General features: G+C 40.5%; 1 protein-coding gene across 2 annotated transcripts in view; it reads right to left on the bottom strand.

The window, feature by feature from the left end:
• The window catches only part of LOC116986144 (zinc finger protein PLAG1-like), a 57,961-nt gene extending 41,044 nt beyond the window's left edge, over positions 1-16,917 (bottom strand). For both annotated transcript variants that reach the window (XM_033041338.1, XM_033041339.1), the window contains exon 1: positions 16,760-16,917. The gene's annotated coding sequence lies outside the window, so the exon portion shown is untranslated. The remainder of the gene's footprint in view (positions 1-16,759) is intronic.
• Positions 16,918-21,670: the final 4,753 nt, after the last annotated feature.

Genomic DNA, 21,670 nt, shown 5'->3' with positions numbered 1-21,670 from the left:
AGAGAGTTGTGAATCTGTGGAATTCTCTGCCACAGACGGCAGTGGAGGCCGATTCACTAGATGTTTTCAAGTGAGAGTTAGATTTAGCTCTTAAGGCTAACAGAATCAAGGGATATGGGGAGAAGGCAGGAACGGGGTACTGATTGGAGATGATCAGCCATGATCACATTGAATGGCGATGCTGGCTCGAAGGGCCGAATGGCCTACTCCTGCACCTATTTTCGATGTTTCTATGTCAGGATTAGGTGCCGGGTAGACTAGCACAGTGCAGCTGCCATGCATCCAACCTCTGCACATGGTGCAGGAACTGCATGGCTGCTGCAATGCAGAGGCAGCATCCTCGACGCAAGACTACCTGGGGACCTTTCAGCTCTCCGCTGTGTGAGGAAACCAAAATAGTTCCGTTATTTATTGAACAGCAGAAGGAGACGAGTGAACGAGCAAGGAATAGGTAGCACTGCTCTTTTTAATATTTTACGTCGGGCTTTACCTCCTTTTGATCAAATCGGCGTTCCACCGAGTCCGCGCCGACCATCGATCATTCATTCACAGGGGCTCAGTTCCACATCCACTCCCTACACACTCCGGTTAGTCTTGCAGAGGCCAATTAACCTTATGCCCCTGTCCCACTTAGGAAACCTGAACGGAAACCTCTGGAGACTTTGCGCCCCCACCCAAGGTTTCCGTGCAATTCCCGGAGGTTCCCGGAGGTTTTTGTCAGTCTCCCTACCTGCTTCCACTACCTGCAACCTCCGGCAACCACCTGCAACCTCTGGGAACCGCACGGAAACCTTGGGTGGGACGCAAAGTCTCCAGAGGTTTCCGTTCAGGTTTCCTAAGTGGGACAGGAGCATTTTGCACCGTCTTTGGGATGTGGGAGGAAACCAGAGCATCTGGAAGAAAATCCACGTGGTCACAGGGAGAACGTGCAAACCCCACACAGACAGCAGCCGAGGTCAGGATTTGAACACTTTCATCTTCACTCTCCTTTGCATCAATGCTTCCAGTAACGTCTCAGTAGACATTAATACCCAACAGCCAGGATCCAATTCCTTCGACAGCTATTTTCAGAGATAGTGAACGGTTTTATATAAATGGATGATCACCTCTTAAAATAGCAGAGAAATGTGAAATATACATTGTTCCTTGATGATATCATCAATAGTCACCAGGACTTATCAGTCAGCTTCCTCCACTCTTGTAGAATCGAGGAACTACAGGTGCAGGATGAATCTTCCATCCTGTGTTTATTGTCCCAACTCATCACTTGGGGGCTGGAGACACAAAGAACTGCAGTTGCTGGTTTATAACAAAAAGACACAAAGTGCTGGAGTAACTCAGCGGGTCAGGCAGCATCTGTGGAGAACATGGATAGGTGACGTTTCACAGAGTGCTGGAGTAACTCAGCGGGTCAGGCAGCATCTATGGAGCGAAGGAAATAGGCAACGTTTCGGGACGAAACCCGGAAGGGTTTCGGCCCAAAACGTTGCCTATTTCCAGAAGGATTTCGGCCCGAAACGTTGCCTATTTCCTTAGCTCCGTGGGTCAGGCAGCATCTGTGGAGAACATGGATACGTGACGTTTCACAGAGTGCTGGAGTAACTCAGCGGGTCAGGCAGCATCTGTGGAGAACGTGTATTGGTGACGTTCTGGGTTAGGAGTTCTTCAGGCTGATCCAACCCTAAACATCACCCTGAGCATGTTCTCCAGGGACGCTGCCTGACATGCAGAGTTACTCCAGCACTCTGAGCGGTCATCTGTTGTTGATTCAGTTTCAAACTTCGGGGGAGGGGGGTCAATAATTCACTTTTCTCCCTTCCTGTCCCACTAATGCTCTTGGTTCAAACAGTTTAAGAAAGAACTGCAGATGCTGGAAAAATCGAAGGTAGACAAAATTGCTGGAGAAACTCAGCGGGTGAGGCAGCATCTATGGAGCGAAGGAATAGGTGACGTTTCGGGTCTCAATAGACAATCCTCAATCAACGTCAACCAATAGACAATAGGTGCAGGAGTAGGCCATTCGGCCCTTCGAGCCAGCACCGCCATTCAATGTGATCATGGCTGATCATCCCCAATCAGTACCCCGTTCCTGCCTTCTCCCCATATCCCCTGACTCCGCTATCTTTAAGAGCCCTAGCTATCGACCCGAAAAGTCACCTATTCCTTCGCTCCATAGATGCTGCCTCACCCGCTGAGTTTCTCCAGCATTTTTGTCTACCAGAGGAGTTGACAGTGGGAAACATGACGAGGTGGATGGGCAGCGGAGGGACCAGTCTTGGCATCAGGGTTTAATGTCATTGTAAGGTGGTGTTTTATGTATAATATACTCATTGCCAGTTTCCGCCCACTTCTGTACAAACTAATGAGATCAACAAACTGCGCTGAAACTGCTCAGAATTCAGCTCTAATTGGCTCTAAAGGACACTCATTCAACATTTAGCCCGGATTCTAACTGGTGTTACACATGACTCAACGCTAATGTCGCAATGCTCCCATTAACAACCAGAGACTGTGCCCAATTATAGACAATGGCTATTACTTGCCTCAAATCCACTCTCTTAGCTTCCCTCTGTAATTAAGCACCTTTACTAACTGTCGCCTCTAACCGCGCTATAATATCACTCTTTAACAGATGACTATTACTCCCTTTCAAAGTCCACTTGGGGTGGAGAATTTCATCTCCCAGCTGTGGTCCACCAAGCAACGTTTTTTTCCCTCTGATCTGATCTACAGTCAGAGCTAAAACCAAAGACATTGGCCAGTGAGAGTCACAGAGCACAGAAGTTGTCCCTTCGGCCCAACTCACCCATTCTAACCAAGATGCCCCATCTAAGCTCGCCCCATTTGGTCCATATACTAAAAGGCAGCACAGTGGCACCGGAGACCCGGGTTCGATCTCGACTACGGTTGCTGTCTGTACGGAGTTTGCATGTTCTCCCCTCGATCACGTAGATTTTCCACGGAGTGCTCCAGTTTCCGCCCACATCCCAAATACGTGCGGGTTTGTAGGTTAATTGTCCGTCCGGAAATTACCCCTGGTGTGTAGGATGCAGAAATGGGACAAAGTGGAACTAGTGTGTGGGTGATGGCCAGTGCACCAGACTCGCTGAACGCATGGTTCTGTTTCCACGCACAGGGAGAAGATTTATTGATGGCCATTTCCCAGAGGGAAAAAATCAACAGCGAGTGGGATTTACAGGATTGTTCTCCCGGGTGACAGCACGGACTCGATGAGCCGAATGGCCACGGTTTCATCAGAATTAAATGCAGTGACCCAGGAGAGGAAACACACTGGTCAGATTTCCAATGTGAATTAGTTTTGAGAGTTTCTTGATGTCAGAGGGAATATAACTCATTCTAAAGGTCTTTCCAGGTGAGGCAGAGGTTCACCTGCACCTCCTCCACCTCATCTATTACATCCGCTGTTCCAGGTGTCAACTTCTCTACATCGGTGAGACCAAGCGCAGGCTTGGCGATCGCTTCGCTCAACACCTCCGCTCAGTTCCCATTAACCAACCTGATCTCCCGGTGGCTCAGCACTTCAACTCCCCCTCCCATTCCGAATCTGACCTTTCTGTCCTGGGCCTCCTCCATGGCAAGAGTGAGTCCCACCGCAAATTGGGGGAGCAGCACCTCATATTTCGCTTGGGTAGTTTACACCCCAGCGGTATGAACATTGACTTCTCCAATTTCAGGTAGTCCTTGCTTTCTCCCTCCTTCCCCTTCCCTTCCCAGCTCCCCCACAGCCCACTGTCTCCGCCTCTTCCTTTCTTCGTCCCGCCTCTCCCCCACCCCCACTTCAGTCTGAAGAAGGGTCTCGACCCGAAACGTCACCTATTCCTTCTCCCCATAGATGCTGCCTCACCCGCTGAGATTCTCCAGCTTTTTGTTAACCTCCGATTTTTCCAGCATCTGCAGTTCTTTCTTAAAAATAACTCATTCTGAAACACCCATCAACTGTGTGAAACTCCTCAGTACACCCTCAGCGGTGTGATGTTCAGATACACAATGTTATCTTCAGCTATAGACTCCTACACTATCTACATTTCACGCTGCCTCAGAAAAGCTGCCAACGTTATCAGAGACTTGTCCCACCCCAGTCATTCCTTCTTCTCCCCGCTCCCGTCCAACAGAGGTACAGAAGCTTGAAAGTGAGTACCACCAGACTCAGGAACAGCTTCTTCCCCTCAGGCATCTGAATGGTCCTTCCATAAGCCTGGGTGCTGTCCAATTCACCCCTACACCATTGTCAATATTGGACTTTGTCAATGGAACTGATGCACTACAATGCTGAGAACTATATTCTGCACTATACGTCAGTACATGTGACAATAAACTAAACTCATCTCTGTATTCTCAGGCTAATTCCCGGGATGGCGGGACTGTCATATGCTGAGAGAATGGAGCGGCTGAGCTTGTACACTCTGGAGTTTAGAAGGATGAGAGGGGATCTTATTGAAACATATAAGATTATTAAGGGTCTGGACACGCTAGAGGCAGGAAACATGTTCCCGATGTTGGGGGAGTCCAGAACCAGGGGCCACGGTTTAAGAATAAGGGGTAAGCCATTTAGAACGGAGACGAGGAAACACGTTTCCTCACAGACAGAGTTGTGAGTCTGTGGAATTCTCTGCCTCTATTGATTCTTATCTACCCTCTGAAAAGGCCCAGCAAACCATTTGGTTGTGTCATTGAATCCAAAAGACTAAAACTGCAGGATCACCAGGACGGTGGAGGCCGGTTCTCTGGATACTTTCGAGTGAGAGCTAGATAGGGCTCTTAAAGATAGCGGAGTCAGGGGATATGGGGAGAAGGCAGGAACGGGGTACTGATTGGGGATGATCAGCTATGATCACATTGAATGGCGGTGCTGGCTCGAAGGGCCGAATGGCCTAATCCTGCACCTATTGTCTATTGGATCTCCCCCCCTTCGCTCCACTTTGACTTGATTACATTTAAATATAGTATTGTCTATGTGAGAGTGTGCAAAACAGAGATTTTCACACGGGACAATAATAAGCCTAAACCTAGCAAGGAACGCAGGTAAGCAAGAACTTAAACACACTCAAGCTTGAAAACTCCATTTAAGACACAATCACAAGTATCTAACCATGGAGACACTGTGCAAAAAGCTTCATACTTGCGGGAAACAGAAATAGGTCTGAAAAATAAAACATGCACAGATATTGCAGGACACACCCTTGCAGCATATGCTTTTCATGATGTCGGTCTTTTCACAAGACCCTTAGCTCGGCAAAGCTGAATATTTAAAATGGACAAAATACAAATATTGACAAAGTGGAACAACCAGTTAAAGTATTAAAATCAGACACTACCTCCAGAATAGATCGAACAGGTCATTTGCGCATTTATATTAGGCGTCCGCTAAAGAAAATGAATACAGCCAAGTATAAAAACTTAGAACAGATTGAAGAAAGTTGGAGCAGTGTGTAGATGTGTTGTGTTTAATAACCACATCGAAGCAAATCAAAATAAATCACTGAAGATTAACAACGGGACTGGTTGAGAGAATCGGTAAACATTTTCAAAACGAACCATGCTGAAATAGACACACTAATGCTTCTAAATTTTATAAAAGGTCGGGTAGTATTGAACCATGTTGTGTTATGTAATATTATTATTACAAATGTCCAAGAGGATTTCTTCCTTCCTCCGGCTGTTCATTTGTGCAGACTATATTTACCAGACAATATGATAGACAAGGTGAATAGGATTGTAACTTTCTCAAGAGGAAAGGGAGTTGGTAAATAAAACAAAATTCAGATCGTTCCCAATAATTAAAATGTGAACCTCGAGGAAGAAAGTAACTACATTTTAAAAACACAAAATCTCTCAATAATTAGATCAATTACCCGCTCAAGCCCTTAAACTCGGAATTTTGAATCCGAGAATGTTTCAAGACTCTGTGCACAAAAGTTGCCCATCATGAGAAGGTGAGATCGCCACTAAAGGGAGATGTGGAGGAAGGAACTGCAGATGCTGGTTTAAATCAAAAGATAGACACAAGATGTTGGGAGTAACTCAACGGGACAGGCAGCATCTCTGGAGAGAAAGAATGGGTGAGGTTTCGGGTCGAGACCCTTCTTCAGACTAAAGGGGAGATGTCTTGATTCAGAATTACGCTGGGATATTTGGATTATGGGTTCCCCAGATAATTATTGCCTTTCAAACTGCGACATTTCACATCGCTCATTCTTACTTGAAAAAAAAACTCGCCATTAACAAACCTCCCAATTTCAATTGACATTTGACTCAGACAAGTCAAACTATTTGTCTTTGCTGATTGCCTGGCATTTTCGGGTATTGCTGTAGAACTAAATTTCAGCCCACTTGCACCTCGATGTACTGAACAAAGAATGAGTCCCAAAACAAACCCAACATCACAAGAAGCGACAAATTTCGTTTCCCGGTATTGCAACCTCTTACTTCCCCCGTCCCCCCCAAACTCCCAAATATTCTCGGTAAAATGGCACATTCTATGTCCACCGAGATCATTATGCAATTTTAATAACTGAGAAATCAAAAAAACATCAGCCCAACTATTGCATATTCCAACAAACAAGTCGTGCAAAATAAATATATTACATAAATACATATATTCTGCAGCAGGCAGAAATAAAAAAGGTTATTGTTTAAACACACCCAAATTCAGATGGCAATACTTAACACAAGACTCTAATCCTCATTTATAATATTCAAATAAATGCACTTGGTCAACAACATTGACATTTAAAAGACAAAAAAAAAGCCATATCCTCAATATAATCCATTAATCTCAGGACATAACATTTGTATTCCAGTTATCAGTTAAATCAATAACTGTGGTGGCAAAGGTATAGACACAGAGTGCTGAAGTAACTCAGCGGGTCAGGCAGCATCTGTGGAGAACATGGATAGATGACGTTTCACAGAGTGCTGGAGTAACTCAGCGGGTCAGGCAGCATCTCTGGAGAACATGGATAGGTGACGTTTCAGGTCCAGGCACATCTTCAGATAGTCTGAAAAAGGGGTCCTGACCCCAAAACATCCCATACCCATGTTCTTCAGAGATGCTGCCTGACCCGCTGAATTCCTCGATCATTTTGTGTCTTGTTTTATAAAGCAACATCTGCAGTTCCTTGTTTCCATTGAAGCAAAGGTTAAGATTCTCACTAGGAATAAGAAGTTGCCGTTAAGAGATTTGAACAAAATACAAATTGAAAATTGGTTCGAAATTATGGTTCAAAGAAAATTTACAACAAGGTGATTGCTTGAAGGAATGGAGAGGGTGGGGGAAGATTTTGGTCATTGGATTAGAACATTCATGCATCACCATGACTGTTTTTTTTGGGCAAACAGCATCTCACAAAACCAACAAGTACCAAACACACAGGGTTCTACGGCATCCAAATGAAGAAAACTTCGATCTTCCATCGAAGATAGAAACAGAATGATGGAGTAACTCAGCGGGACAGGCAGCACCTCTGGACAGAAGGAATGGGTCGAGACCCAAAGCATCACCCATTCCTTCTCTCCAGAGATGCCACCTGTCCCACTGAGTTACTCCAGCATTTTGTTTCTACCCTCGGTTTAAACCAGCATCTGCAATTCCTTCCTACACATTTGATCTTCTGTCGCCAGTTCTGACGAGGGGGTCTCCAATCCAAAATGGCAATTGTTTCTCATCCCACAGATGCTGCCTGGTGTGAGCAGTTCCAGCATTTTATATCAGGTGTTCTTCAATTTTCATTTCATAATGCGTGACCCACTGAGAATATGTACCAGTCTCTTGTTACAAAGAGAGCAAAGACTCTCATTCCAGCTTTTATTGTCAAGGTTTTTTTTTAAAATCATTTCAGTCTTGTGTACACTCTGGAGTTTAGAAGGATGAGAGGAAATCTCATTGAAACATATACGATTGTTAAGGGCTTGGACACGTCAGAGGCAGGAAACATGTTCGCGATGTTGGGGGAGTCCAGAACCAGGGGCCACACGCAGTTTAAGAATAAGGAGTAAGCCATTTAGAACGGAGACGAGGAAACACTTTTTCTCACAGAGAGTGGTGAGTGTGGAATTCTCTGCCTCAGAGGGCGGTGGAGGCAGGTTCTCTGGATGCTTTCAAGCGAGAGCTAGATAGGGCTCTTAAAAATAGCGGAGTCAGGGGATATGGGGAGAAGGCAGGAACGGGGTACTGATTGGGGATCACATTGAATGGCGGTGCTGGCTCGAAGGGCCGAATGGCCTACTCCTGTACCTATTGTCTATTGTCGAAGAGAAATTGTCCGATTACATGAAAATAATTTTAAAAACTATAAAAAGGTACGGTGTGGATGATGATGTCAGAGTGGATCTTAATTGATGCAGTCATTACAATTGTGTTGGTAGACAAAAATGCTGGAGAAACTCAGCATCCATAGATGCTGCCTCACCCGCTGAGTTTCTCCAGCATTTTTGTCTACCTTCGATTTTGCAGCATCTGCAGTTCTCTTCTTAATCATAATTGTAGCTGAATATTTTCAGTCTCCCCGTCTGCTCTACCTATAGGACTTATGTAACAGTTCATCTCATCTGAATGAATAGAGGATGTGCAAAAACAAAGATGTTCGCACACACGTGACAAGAACAGTAATCCTAAACCTAAACATCCCACCAGTTACTAGAATGCAAACTATAGTTTGAGAAATCATTTAACATTCAACCCCATTGTCTTTGGAGCATCGGAGACTGGATTAGAAACAGAACTATTACCACCACAGCTCCAGGCATTTCTTTGTAACCAAGCTTGGGGCACTGATAAAAAAAAATATATATATATTATTTATTTGGCTGGACTAAACATCAGCACCACAATTCTCTCTGCTTGAATCTCATCCTTTTATGGGAAATCCATGGAACAAAGAATTCATCCCATATTTTCACCATAACATATCCAACTCCAACTTTTATAAACGTTAGGACATGATAAAGGAAGTCTCCCATTGTGACACAGACTGGTTAATGTCACCATTTGACAGCTTTACCTTACATAATCTAAAACTGCATAAACTAAAGTTGGAATAGTTGGTGAAATGTGTAAATGTTGCCTGGTGTTTAGTTACCGGAGGCTGAATAATAGTGATTTGATCAAGTGCTCCATCACTCAGTGTCCAATGATAATGCAACAACTCTTAGGATAGTAAATTAAATACTTATTATTCCTGGTAAGAATCTTAATCTTTGCTCCGAACAGCATAATGGAACGCTGATACATCAAACACAAATGTTGCATTATGCCCCGATTACTGGGTTGCATTGACCATATAACCATATAACAATTACAGCACGGAAACAGGCCATATCGGCCCTACAAGTCCGTGCCGAACAACTTTTTTCCCTTAGTCCCACCTGCGTGCACTCATACCATAACCCTCCATTCCCTTCTCATCCATATGCCTATCCAATTTATTTTTAAATGATACCAACGAACCTGCCGCCACCACTTCCACTGGAAGCTCATTCCACACCGCTACCACTCTCTGAGTAAAGAAGTTCCCCTTCATGTTACCCCTAAACTTCTGTCCCTTAATTCTGAAGTCATGTCCTCTTGTTTGAATCTTCCCTATTCTCAAAGGGAAAAGCTTGATCACATCAACTCTGTCTATCCCTCTCATCATTTTAAAGACCTCTATCAAGTCCCCCCTTAACCTTCTGCGCTCCAGAGAATAAAGACAATAGACAATAGACAATAGGTGCAGGAGTAGGTCATTCGGCCCTTCGAGCCAGCAACACCATTCAATGTGATCATGGCTGATCATCCCCAATCAGTACCCCATTCCTGCCTTCTCCCCATATCACCTGACTCCGCTATCTTTAAGAGCCCTATCTAGCTCTCTCTTGAAAGCATCCAGAGAACCTGCCTCCATCACCCTCTGAGGCAGAGAATTACACAGACTCACCATTCTCTGTGAGAAAAAGTGTTTCCTCGTCTCCGTTCTAACTGGCTTACTCCTTATTCTTAAACTGTGTGGCCCCTGGTTCTGGACTCCCCCAACATCGGGAACATGTTTCCTGCCTCTAGCGTGTCCAAGCCCTTAACAATCTTATATGTTTCAATGAGATTCCCTCTCATCCTTCTAAACTCCAGAGTGTACAAGCCCAGCTGCTCCATTCTCTCAGCATATGATAGTCCCGCCATCCCGGGAATTAACCTTGTAACCATTGTGTACAAACGTTTGAATGTGGACCATATTATAAGAAGTTGAGAAGATAGTTTCTTTCTGCCGATCTAAACGAATTACAGATTTATCTTTAAATGGCAGCTTTTTCTTTAAATGATTGAATAATATTGCGATGCCAAGGATGAACATTTACTGCAATGCCCAGCTGCATTGAATAGCAAAACCATGGGCATCGCAAACCACAGCTACCTACATCATAGTTGCAACCTCGTTAGAGCAAGGTGCGGGATTCCAACAGAGGAGCACACACTGCGCAGTGTGAGACTCACAGGGGGCCAATCCCAACCCCACAGCTGGGAAACTGGTGATGGTGCTAGACTGCAACACACTTGCGGGCAGAGCACCAAGGCTAATTCCTTGTATGTGAATACTTGGCTGATAAACTTATTCATTCACCTGAGGAAATCAAAACTATAGACCTGACAATGGTACAAAGAGATGATTCCCATTCTGATTGAACATTGCATCATTTACTGACTGCGACATGCTGACATCTTCACTGCATCTGCCCCAGAAAACTATCCAAACAAACATTTTTTAGATTTAGTGACGATAAGGAACTGCAGATGTTGGTTTACTAAAAAAAAGACACAAAGTGCTGGAATAACTCAGCGGGTCAGGCAGCATCTCTGGAGAACATGCATAGGCGACGTTTCGGGTCGGGACCCTTCTTCAGTCCCGCACCCACCTCCCCTCAAGCTTATTCCCCCCCCCTACGATATATCATTCTGAAGACCGTCAAACTCAAGTACAATAGGTAGAGCACAAGGGAGATTTAAAAGAATGGAGCAATTGTAGAGGATGGCAGTAGATCCTTCTCTGGGAAAGAGCCGCCACACTCTCACACCATCCTACAAAGTCAAAGAATGTAATTTGGGGATTAAATTGAGAACCAAGTGAGAAAGCATGTTTTAATGATTACTAATTCAGCCTACACACAAACTGTGGAAATCCAGGGCAGAAATAGGATGCACAAGCTGGCTGCCCTTTCACCGATTCCTTTTGATTTCAGTGTTTAGGATGGACGGGAAAGAGAAGGAAAACGAAAGAGTTTAAATAGGCAAAATCACTTATTCCTCAGCACCTCTGAGCAATAAGCCGAACCTTAAAATGCTTGGAAACTTTATACACTATGTGTATGTTATGAGTATGTGTGTTTATTCTTCAAAATTAACCACACATTTGCCTTCCCTTTAAAAGACTTCATCTTAAAGTACCTTACAAACTAGATCCAATAAATAGAATTCTTCAATCTCCCTTAACAAATTAAGATATATATTTACAATTAAAAACAAAATCCCCATTTCAGAATCGTGTTTAGATCGGTTTCAGAAATTCGAAATAACTTCCTATTTAACCTTTAGAAATAATCTCTAAAGTACATTGATACTTGAATCATTGTTGAATCCAAATCTTGGGACAATGTATTTGTTACAACTACACAAACTGCATCCTCTTGAAACACTAATGATGTTCACCTCATTATTTTCAAGTAAATCTTTAAAATCCTTTCCCCAGCCGGTAATCTTTTGCTTATTCTTTTGAGATATCCTACATATGACTATCTAATTTCACTGGAATAAAATCAGTAAACCTGACAAATCTCGAGACAAAATGCATCTTCCCAAATCCCCTTGCGCAGTTTCAGTTGCTATTGTTGACCACGTTCAAATTTGAGAGTAGATTAAACAAAACCCCTAACTACCCATTGGAAAACTTAAAAGTTGCAGAATAATTTGTAGTTTGTAGATTGAATGATTTGTCTAAAGTATAAGCTACAGAAATAAATTCACATTAAGTGGTTAGTAGGTATCATAAATATAACTTGAACCTATACTTCATGAAACCCACAACATCTTTGAAAAACATCTCGAGATCCTTTGCAATGAGTGACCAAAATGTGCAGCATCTGTGGAAAGCAATCTGTGTGAAACCACACAGGTAATTTTACACATCGTTGATTTTTTAAATTCCCTTATTTACAAAATTCTCCGTTTATGCAATCTTGTGCTGCTGGAAACTGATCAAAGGAAGCTACAAATTATTTCTAATTCTTTTAATCGTGCAGATTCTTGTAAATGGTTGTGAGAGAATGAGTTGACTGCAGGGCAACGGTGTGGCTAGTTCACAATTTGCAAACCTACCCACCGAGTGAGTGAAAGTCAGCAAGCTTCTCTGGGTTAAACGTTACTCAAAATAATAGAAACACTTTCAATTGAAGAAGGTGTTTCCATGTCATTCCTATTGATAGGAACTAATCTTGAGGATTTTAAGATAATAACCTCCCTAAATCTTGATTGATCAGTGATAACAAACTACTTATAGATAAATTTCTCTCACTTTCCAGTGCTAACATCCATGTCTTGTTGAGTTGTTATCATGCTCCCTCACTTGTTGAGTTCTTATCAAAGAGGCAGTTTCCTCAAGACATGGATTTTAGCATGGATACTAAACAATGTGGATCCCGAAGAGTCTGCAGTTATTACAAGTGCGGCATTGAAACTGCATAAACCAGAAATATGTTAAATGCAACATATTAGCAAGTACATACATTTCTGCAAATTCTGGTTATTATTTAAAAAGAATCCTAAATAAATTGTTAAAAAAATGATTGATTCACCGAAGAAGTCTATAAATGATGCTAATTCTAATATATTATTTTCTTACCGTTAAAAGCAAATCCTACATGGTGCTTCGATTAAAAAAAGATTGGCAAAATACAAAATATAGTTCATAAAAAACCTTTATTTTAAAATGCATTTTGTAGCAGATAGAACACTTATGGTAAGCATTCGAAATGATTCAGCCAATTTTGTTTAAGTTTGAAATCTTCAATAACAGGTAGATTTTACATGGTCCAAACTACCTGACAGAACTGATAGCTCCATCTAGAAATTGTTCTACAATCAACTTCATTCTGAAATTTCGATAAAATGTTTCCAAGGACTTCAGCTTTCACTCACACCACCCAGAGCAAATAGAAACCATTCAGAAAAAAAGTAGAAATTTGAAATATTAAATTTAAACTTAAAAAATTATTTTAAATGCCTGAAACGGGGCAACATGTTTTCTCTATGTGACTGATCCTCCTGGACATTGACAGAAAAGGGACAAATTGATTTACTAATCTCACAAGTGTACAATAACATTTTCATTATTTCACAAGCATTGCCCCAAACTTTTTGACAAACAAAAAGTGGCAAATAGTTCACAAAACTGTGGCGGAAATATTCCATCAAATAAACTACCCCCAGCACTCTCAACTCCACCCCATGTTACAAGTGGAGAAAGTAACTCTATTTAAAAACTTCTAGCAAAAAGTTGAGCATCCACACATACTTCAGTTGCAACCAAAAGTTACTGGAGTTAGCCAACATGATCACCAACTACCAACAACAAACTTTTCATTATGTGCAGGGCACATTTTCGTTACTGTTGCAAGAAGATATATTTTTCTAACAGCAGAATCACTTTCAATCGATTAATTTTCCTACCAATATATTCTCATTTCATACTTCACTTTAATACTTGATTCGTACACCATCAAGAGAGCCGGTCAAATATCAAATGATACCATTAATCAGAAGATGTGGGATCCAATTACAATGTTTTGTAGAATAGATTTCTATTTACAATAACAAAACGAAATAAGGTGTATTTGATTGAAATTATTACTCGGGTTTGGATTTAACAAATTTCCATTTTGTTTGATCAGAAACATCCAATTCGTAAATTTACAAGTATTTAATGAAAAATTAAAGGTTAAAGCTTTCTCATAAAACATTCAAAGATAAATTTTTGAACAAAATGTTGAAGTTAACCAGATCACCTTAACAATTTGATTGTTCCAAATGCTAGTTATATCAGTTCACACAAGTGACTTCAATTACAAACTTGTCAACTTTTTTTTAAAGGATATCCAATTCACATCTTGAGTATTTCTTTACAATTTACACTGATATACCGATCAAATGTTTCATTTAAAAGGATTTTCAAATGTGAAGCTGCCTCACAATTCAAAGAATATTCCACGTCTCTTCCAGATTGTTGAGAAATTTTATTCAAATAAAATATATTTTTTAATCTAAGTTTATTTCTTTGCTATCTAACTCTATTATTTTGGATAGTAAAATATAAACAGCAAAAGAACATTCCTTTGAAATGTTTTCCAAATAGATTAAGGTGTCAAAAATATTGATAAAAATCTACACTTTGTAAGATTGAACAGATAAATAGGACAACACATTCTGAAGCTGATCAAATCCAAAATACAAATGCAGCATGATCAATCAACGCCAACAAATTAAAAACTTTAAACATTGCAAAGTTTCCCTCGTCTGCACCTCATGACAAAGAATACCAACTATTAAATATTACAAAGATACTGAATATCAATAAAAGACCAAAGAAATTATTTTGTACCAACTGGTGTAATTTGTGATGTTACTGTGATGAACATTTTGTTACATTTGAGAGTTTTGGGTACATTAAGTTTCTTTAAAGTATAATACATCTTAACAATCTGATCATTTTTCATGTAATGTCTAGACACTTTCAAGTTCAAATATCCGTGAACAAGACCCCACAATAGTTCCCATTAATGAATCCACACACTTTGATCATGCTAAACATACACATATAGTTTGAAGATTATTGAATGTAATAATTTACAATTATTTCTGAATAGCGAATAATTATTTCCTAAGGAACTGATCTTATGTCCATTATTTTTAAGTGACACTTACATAGTTTAGATCTTTTAAACCAAGCATGGTAATCGAAATATATAAATCGATCAACATATCAGATCATAATGTGTTTATTTCCGGATTTCACAGAATAACATTGGTTACATTACCATCAATTATAGACTTTACCTCAATAACAACACACAACATTCAAGCTCATAAAGTCACCCACATCTAGAGCTCCTTACTCAAAGAATAAACATCTGACACAAAACATTTCCAATTAGTTTGTCAGCAACAAGAAACAATAATCACACAACTCATCTGGTAACAGAACATTGTTTACCATAACTTATACATGTCCCAGACTGTCAAGTCGAGTTGTCCTACCTATGCTTCCAAATAAACCAAGCAACTCTCACTCTTTAGGAACATATATGTAAACAATACATTTCTGATGGTCTTAACTCAGAACAAAAGTGATATCCTACCAGAGAACTTGCATTTTGAAGGCAATGCTTTAAGTGCAAAAGGAAAACAAATATACCTGTCCTAATCTCCCCGAACATCCTTTTGAAACCACGACAGTGGACTCAAGCCAGTCATTAAAAGAGTGTGAATTGTTTACCCATGGATCGTTAAGTGAAATTTAACATATCAAAGCATTGCTCTAAAGCTTTAAAACTCAATGCAAGTGCGACACGTTTCCCAATGGGAAGATAATCGATATTGGTGACATATGCAAAACACTTCAACTTATGAAAGAGGTGCAACTGTTATCTTTAAATGCCCCGTTTCTCACTCGCCCCTCTTACAAATGAACGACCTCACTCACGTGTTGCTTCACATACTGGAGGAAGACAAAAGTTTTTTTTTTTCATTAAATACTGGGCAATATTTGTGTCTCCTCAATGTGAATGGTCGATGAAACTGAACAAGCCGCTGGCGCCCAGCGCCCCGGGAATAAACAAGTGCACTAACTAGCTGCACGTTTCAAAAGCAAAACGATATTTTTTTTTGTGTGAATGATTCGAGTTGTCTACAATATCGTTTTGTCACACACAGCCCCAAACAGCGAGACCATCCCGCAGCTCCTGGCTCACGGCAGCAAGACCGTGGCAACAGCCTTCGGGAGCAAAAAAATAACAAGTTAGCGTTGACCAACTTCAGAGCGGGCAACTTTCAAGAGGAGGGGAAGAGGGAGAAAAGAAATAAACTTTAAATCGTTTGGGGGTGGGCAAATGTCCGCTTCCGAAATACTTCTCGGCGGCGGCTCACAAACGAAATTCAAAAGCTTGAAAAACTTCGCAATTCATAATCGTAACAAAACCCACTTCTTGAAGCACTCCCCCCCCCCACCCCCCACTCCAAGTTATAACACAGCGCATTTCAACGCTGTATGCAAACTCGCTCTCTCCAAGAGGGGAAAACTTTTCAGATCACGCAAGGAGGAATTTATTTTTATTTTTTATATAAATCACCCCCTCCCTCCACCTCCACCACCACCACCAACACACAGAAGGGGGGAAAAAAGAAAATGAAGAACTGGCAAAGGAGGAAGAAATGAAAAAAAAAGTGTTTGCAAATTTGCAACAAAAACAAACTTTGTTCCAAGTTGGGATTTCAAAGTGCCTTGAAATGCAAAGAGGTGTTAATTGCAAACCTTTTGCAAGGGGGGGTGATGAAAAGGGCGGTGTGTGTGTGTGAGTGTGTGTGTTAAGGCGAGCTCTCCTCTCCCAACCCCACACACACACACATACACACAAACTTCTCAGCAAAACTTCCCAGCACTTCACTAGTCAATTGCATCCCCGCAACAGGCACCATTCGCTGCTGCACCCAGCACAAACTCACCGCCGTTCGCCCCGCATCTTTTTCCCGTCACTTTTTGCACGCCAGCTGCCTTTCCCAAATTTTGGAAATTATTTTTCACTATTTTTCATGGCCTAAAAAAAACCTCTTTCCCCAGCTTCTTTACAGAAGCCATTGTGCGGAGGATGCTGGGAGTGACGTCAGGGGGGTTTCGCAACATTGCAGGCTGTTGCAGGAGATGTGTTGGGGAGAGAGGCTGCAACTCATGCATCCCACCCACCCACCCACACACGCATGCAATGCAATGCAATGCATGGCTGCAGCGCCAGCCTCACGCCGCATGCATAACTCCAACACTCAGCGGCCTGGCTGCCTTGCAGAGTGAGTGGCGGGAAACTGCAGGGGGAAATTAACAACTTGTGTGTTCCCATGTGGATTTGTGAATGGGACATCAGCACCACGACTGTTTGTTGCACTACTGTTGTTGCACTATTATTTGTTGCACTACTAGTGTTTGGTGCACTACTGATGTTTGTTGCACTACTGTTGTTGCACTATTATTTGTTGCATCACTATTGTTTGTTGCACTACTGTTGTTGCACTATTATTGTTTGTGGCACTATTTGTTGCACTATTATTTGTTGCACTACTGATGTTTGTTGCATTATTATTGGTTGTTGCGCTATATATATATTATATTATTATTGTTTGTTATATATAGTGCAACAAACAATAATAATATATAATAATTATATATTATATAATAATTATATAATAATAATAATAATAATAATAATAATGAGAAAGAAGTGCAGATGCTGGATAAAATCGAAGGTTGCTGGAGTATCTCAGCAGGACAGGCAGCATCAATGGAGAGAAGGAATGGGTGACATTTTGGGTCGAGACCTTTCCCCACACCATTCCCAAGGGTTTCGACCCAAAACGTTACCCATTCCTTCTCTCCATTGATGCTGCCTGAACCGCTGAGTTACTCCAACATTTTGTGTCAATATTAATATATATATGTATGTGTGTGTGTACTTGTGAGTGTGTGTATATATATACACACACTGAACTTTTTTTCCGCTCGTTTACTATATTGTTTACAGTGTACTATGTTTACATATTCTGTTGTGCTGCAGCAAGTAAGAATCTAATTGTTGTACCTGGGACATGTGACAATAAAACACTCTTGACTCTTGAGATCAGTCTTGTTCATCCTCGACCCTCGCCCTCTCACAGCAGTTGGTTCTGCTCCAGCGCTTGGGCATGTCTTGTAGTGGAGGCATCAGAAACTGTAGGTGCTGGAATCTAGAGCAAAAACACAAAGTGCTGGAGGAATAAAGTACTCAGCGGGTCAGGCAGAACCTGTGGAGGGGAAATGGATAGACAACGTTTTGGGCGGCACCTTTTCTTCAGACTGCTCCATTCCTTCCATTGATGCTGCCTGCCCCATTGAGTTACTCCAGCATTTTGTGTTTTATCCACAGCCATGGATATGTGTACGGCAAGTGTGTTCACTATATTGATGCTTCCTTCAGCAATAGGCAATGAAGACTGAGTTACTCCAGCATTTTGTGTCTACCTTCGATTTTATCCAGCATCTGCAGTTCTTTCTCATATATATATATATAGGCAATGAAGAGTTCAGATGAGATCTACCAGCCGCTGAACAGAAGATGTTCCAATGCAAGACAATAGTCAATTGAGTTGTATTGTCAAGTCTGACTCATTGGATGTAATTGTGGTTCAACCGAATGAAATTTGATGGATGCAGATATATATTTTCAAGCAGATGCTGGGAATCTAAACATAATATTCTGGAGAAATCCAGCATCTCAGGGAATAACTGGGGAGAGAAAAACAAATCAATATTTCAGGTCAAGAAGTATTGATCTGGAATGTAAACGTCATGCTTTGGGTCGCAGCTGCTGAGTATTTCAGGCATTCACCAGAATCGATTCACTTTTTCAATGCCAGCAATGCAGGACTCCATCTGTTCATTGGGCTGTGCTTAAAAAATAATGGAACAAGCAGTATAGGAATTAGTTATTGCTGATCAATTACACTGTAAAGTAGTGTATCAGTTAAATTACTAATAAATATATGTTTAGAAACATGTTGGTGTTGATTGTCTTTTTTGTTTGTCAAATTATTGAAAGGCATCAAAATATTACAAGGTTGCCCAGCTCTTCCCTGAAATCAGTTGTACGTATGTTCTTGTACGCCGTACAATTAATACCATTTCTTATTAATATTCTAAATCTCTATTGGAAATACAATCTGGAAAATAGCAAGAGAATGCCATGTTGTTATTCCACTGAAGCCACAATCGATACAGCAGCATTCACAGTCTGTGGATAAATGGAAAGAAGAGGAATAAGTGGATTGGAAATTCATCAGAGAAGTATTGTACTCGTGTAGAGTATGACGACTGGATAGCACACAGAACAAGCATTTCATTGTGTCTCTGTACACATGACAATAAATTAACAAACTAACTAACAGCAATTTACAGAGATTCTCTCTCACCCACATATGGCACCTTACCCTTGTGGTTGGCTAACTTGCATTCAGACATGTTTATAAACACTGTGGACTGCGCCTTTGTGTCTTTATATCAAACTAGGCATCGGATGCTTTTATTCAGCATTGTATTTAATTTGGAGATAAACGCAGAGAACCAGATATCAGAAAGCAGGTTGTTACTATAGAAGATTAAAGACTCAAGTTGAAATCAATAATGCATAGACTGCAGTAACAGATTTTCCCTTAGGGGCAAGGAGGAAATATTTTAATTTGAATTAACCAATTCTGAATTGTCACAGAGATGTTAAACTGAGAAAAAGAAATTCAGATTACAAACCATTGTTCAGTGGATTCTAATTAATGCATCTGAGAAATTCAAGAGTCAAGAGTATTTATTTCTTATACCTATTCTTCTTCTTGCCTATGGCGTGCACAGCCTAAAGTTGTAGGACAACTTGTTCTATTTGATCTTATTTGGTTGTGCATGCCAGGTTTGTTGCATTCATCGAAACAGGGCGGACCACGTGAAGGTTGCAATCTCCCAGCCCGTCATATCTATTGACAACAGTGCAATAAAATTCCTACTTGCAGCAGCAACACAAGTTTGTAGTCGCGTAGATAACACAATGAACAAAAAGTTCAATAAATTCTATTTAATGCAACAAAATAAAAGTTGTTCATATAAATATAATCAGTAAGATCATTTAAAAATTATATTTCAATCATTGTTGCAAAATCTTTGATAAGATTTGCTGCCTAGCATTGAATTTGTTCATCCAAGAAGTGCCCATTACAATGGTTATGAAAACACGTTGAATTTAGATAAATAATGTACGCCTCTTGAAGTGTACAAGATTCTGCAGTCAAGAATTGAAACAGGCAGTTCACAATTACAACTGTTTGATACTCCTGACACAGTTCAAAAACTGTTTGTTCAAACAAGGGGAAATTTGTACCTACCATCATATGTAATTAATACAATACAAACAACATCCTTCTGAAACACAGCAGCGTAATCGGGGTGAGATGTCAGCTTTCTGCCACAGAGGCAACTTTACCCCAACAAAGTTAGGGCCAAATGCTAAATAGAGAATCCCCAAAACTGCAACAGAAACAAGGTGTTACATTAGTAGATATTCAGCAAAGAATAACAAATAACCGTAGCAGTGAAGTCACATAATCAAATGTCACCGTACATTCAGAACATCATCAAAAATCATAATTGAAAGACATTTAATATCAGATATGAATAACAGAAATTGAATATTTTTTTAAACGTGTAATCTACAATTTAGTAAATCATTACGTAAGAAAAACGATCTTTCCCCACATATAGAATGGTTATAAAATGATTCTAATACATGGAATGATTTACAATGTTTTACTGAATAGCTACAAAAGACTGATAAATATATCAAAATACAATACCAAACACATTTAAAACATTAAATGATATATTTAAAATTCAGCACTGAATTAGCCCGCAATAGCAAATGTCTGCAACACAATTAGAACAATGTATTTGAGATTGGATCACAATTTATTAAACTTCTATAATGAGAAATATCTCAAATGTCCAAATATCTCAAATAGAACCAAATATACACATTTCTATCAATCTGAAACGAAATAGTATATCAAATGGTTAAAAAAAGGAATGAGAAGGTGGTAGATGTTGAAATGATACTGTGACACAGAATTGGAAAGCGGGGGGAAATTGCAACGATGCATTCAGAGAAACATAAATGTACAAACTTCTTCTTCTTCTTATCGAGTCCACACACAAGATTAGAAGTTGTTCAGCCAGAGCTGAACACACTTCTCGGCATCTGCACAATGGTGTCTGTCTTGCGCTTCTTGTGCTTCTTGTGCGTGGTGGTGGAAAGATTGGTTGAAACAGGGCCGCGACGTGAACGCTCTTTCCTTGGCCCCAATGTACAAACGATTCAGAGGGAAAAAAACTGTTTGCTGGACAATTGGAAAGCAAGGATTAAGCACACAATCCAGAATCTAGATAAGGCAGTGGAGATAGATATATGGTCAAAGTACATCGATGACAATCAGGGTTAGACCATGTCGTCACAAAAGCGTAATGATTATCCGTATCAGAATATGACATCAAATCCACAGAACAGACAATAAGAGAGAGGTCTAAAGATGCACAGTAGAATTAATGTCTTACTGTTTTATTGTTCTTTTTTATAAATCATGTTTCTCTGGGTATCTACATTTTAGTTGTTTAAGTTATGACATCGGATGGAAGCTGCATACCAAATCTCGTTGTACCTATGTGCAATGACAATAAAATATATTATTATTATTATTATTATTAGGACTATTATTATTATTGTTGTTATTAATATTATTCATATTTTGCCCTGTTTTCCAGTTCTGTTTCTTGGTATCATTTCTACATCTACCACC

Source organism: Amblyraja radiata, chromosome 23 (assembly GCF_010909765.2).
Source record: "Amblyraja radiata isolate CabotCenter1 chromosome 23, sAmbRad1.1.pri, whole genome shotgun sequence".
Classification (NCBI taxonomy): domain Eukaryota; kingdom Metazoa; phylum Chordata; class Chondrichthyes; order Rajiformes; family Rajidae; genus Amblyraja; species Amblyraja radiata.
This window is presented reverse-complemented; position numbering and strand designations above follow the sequence as displayed.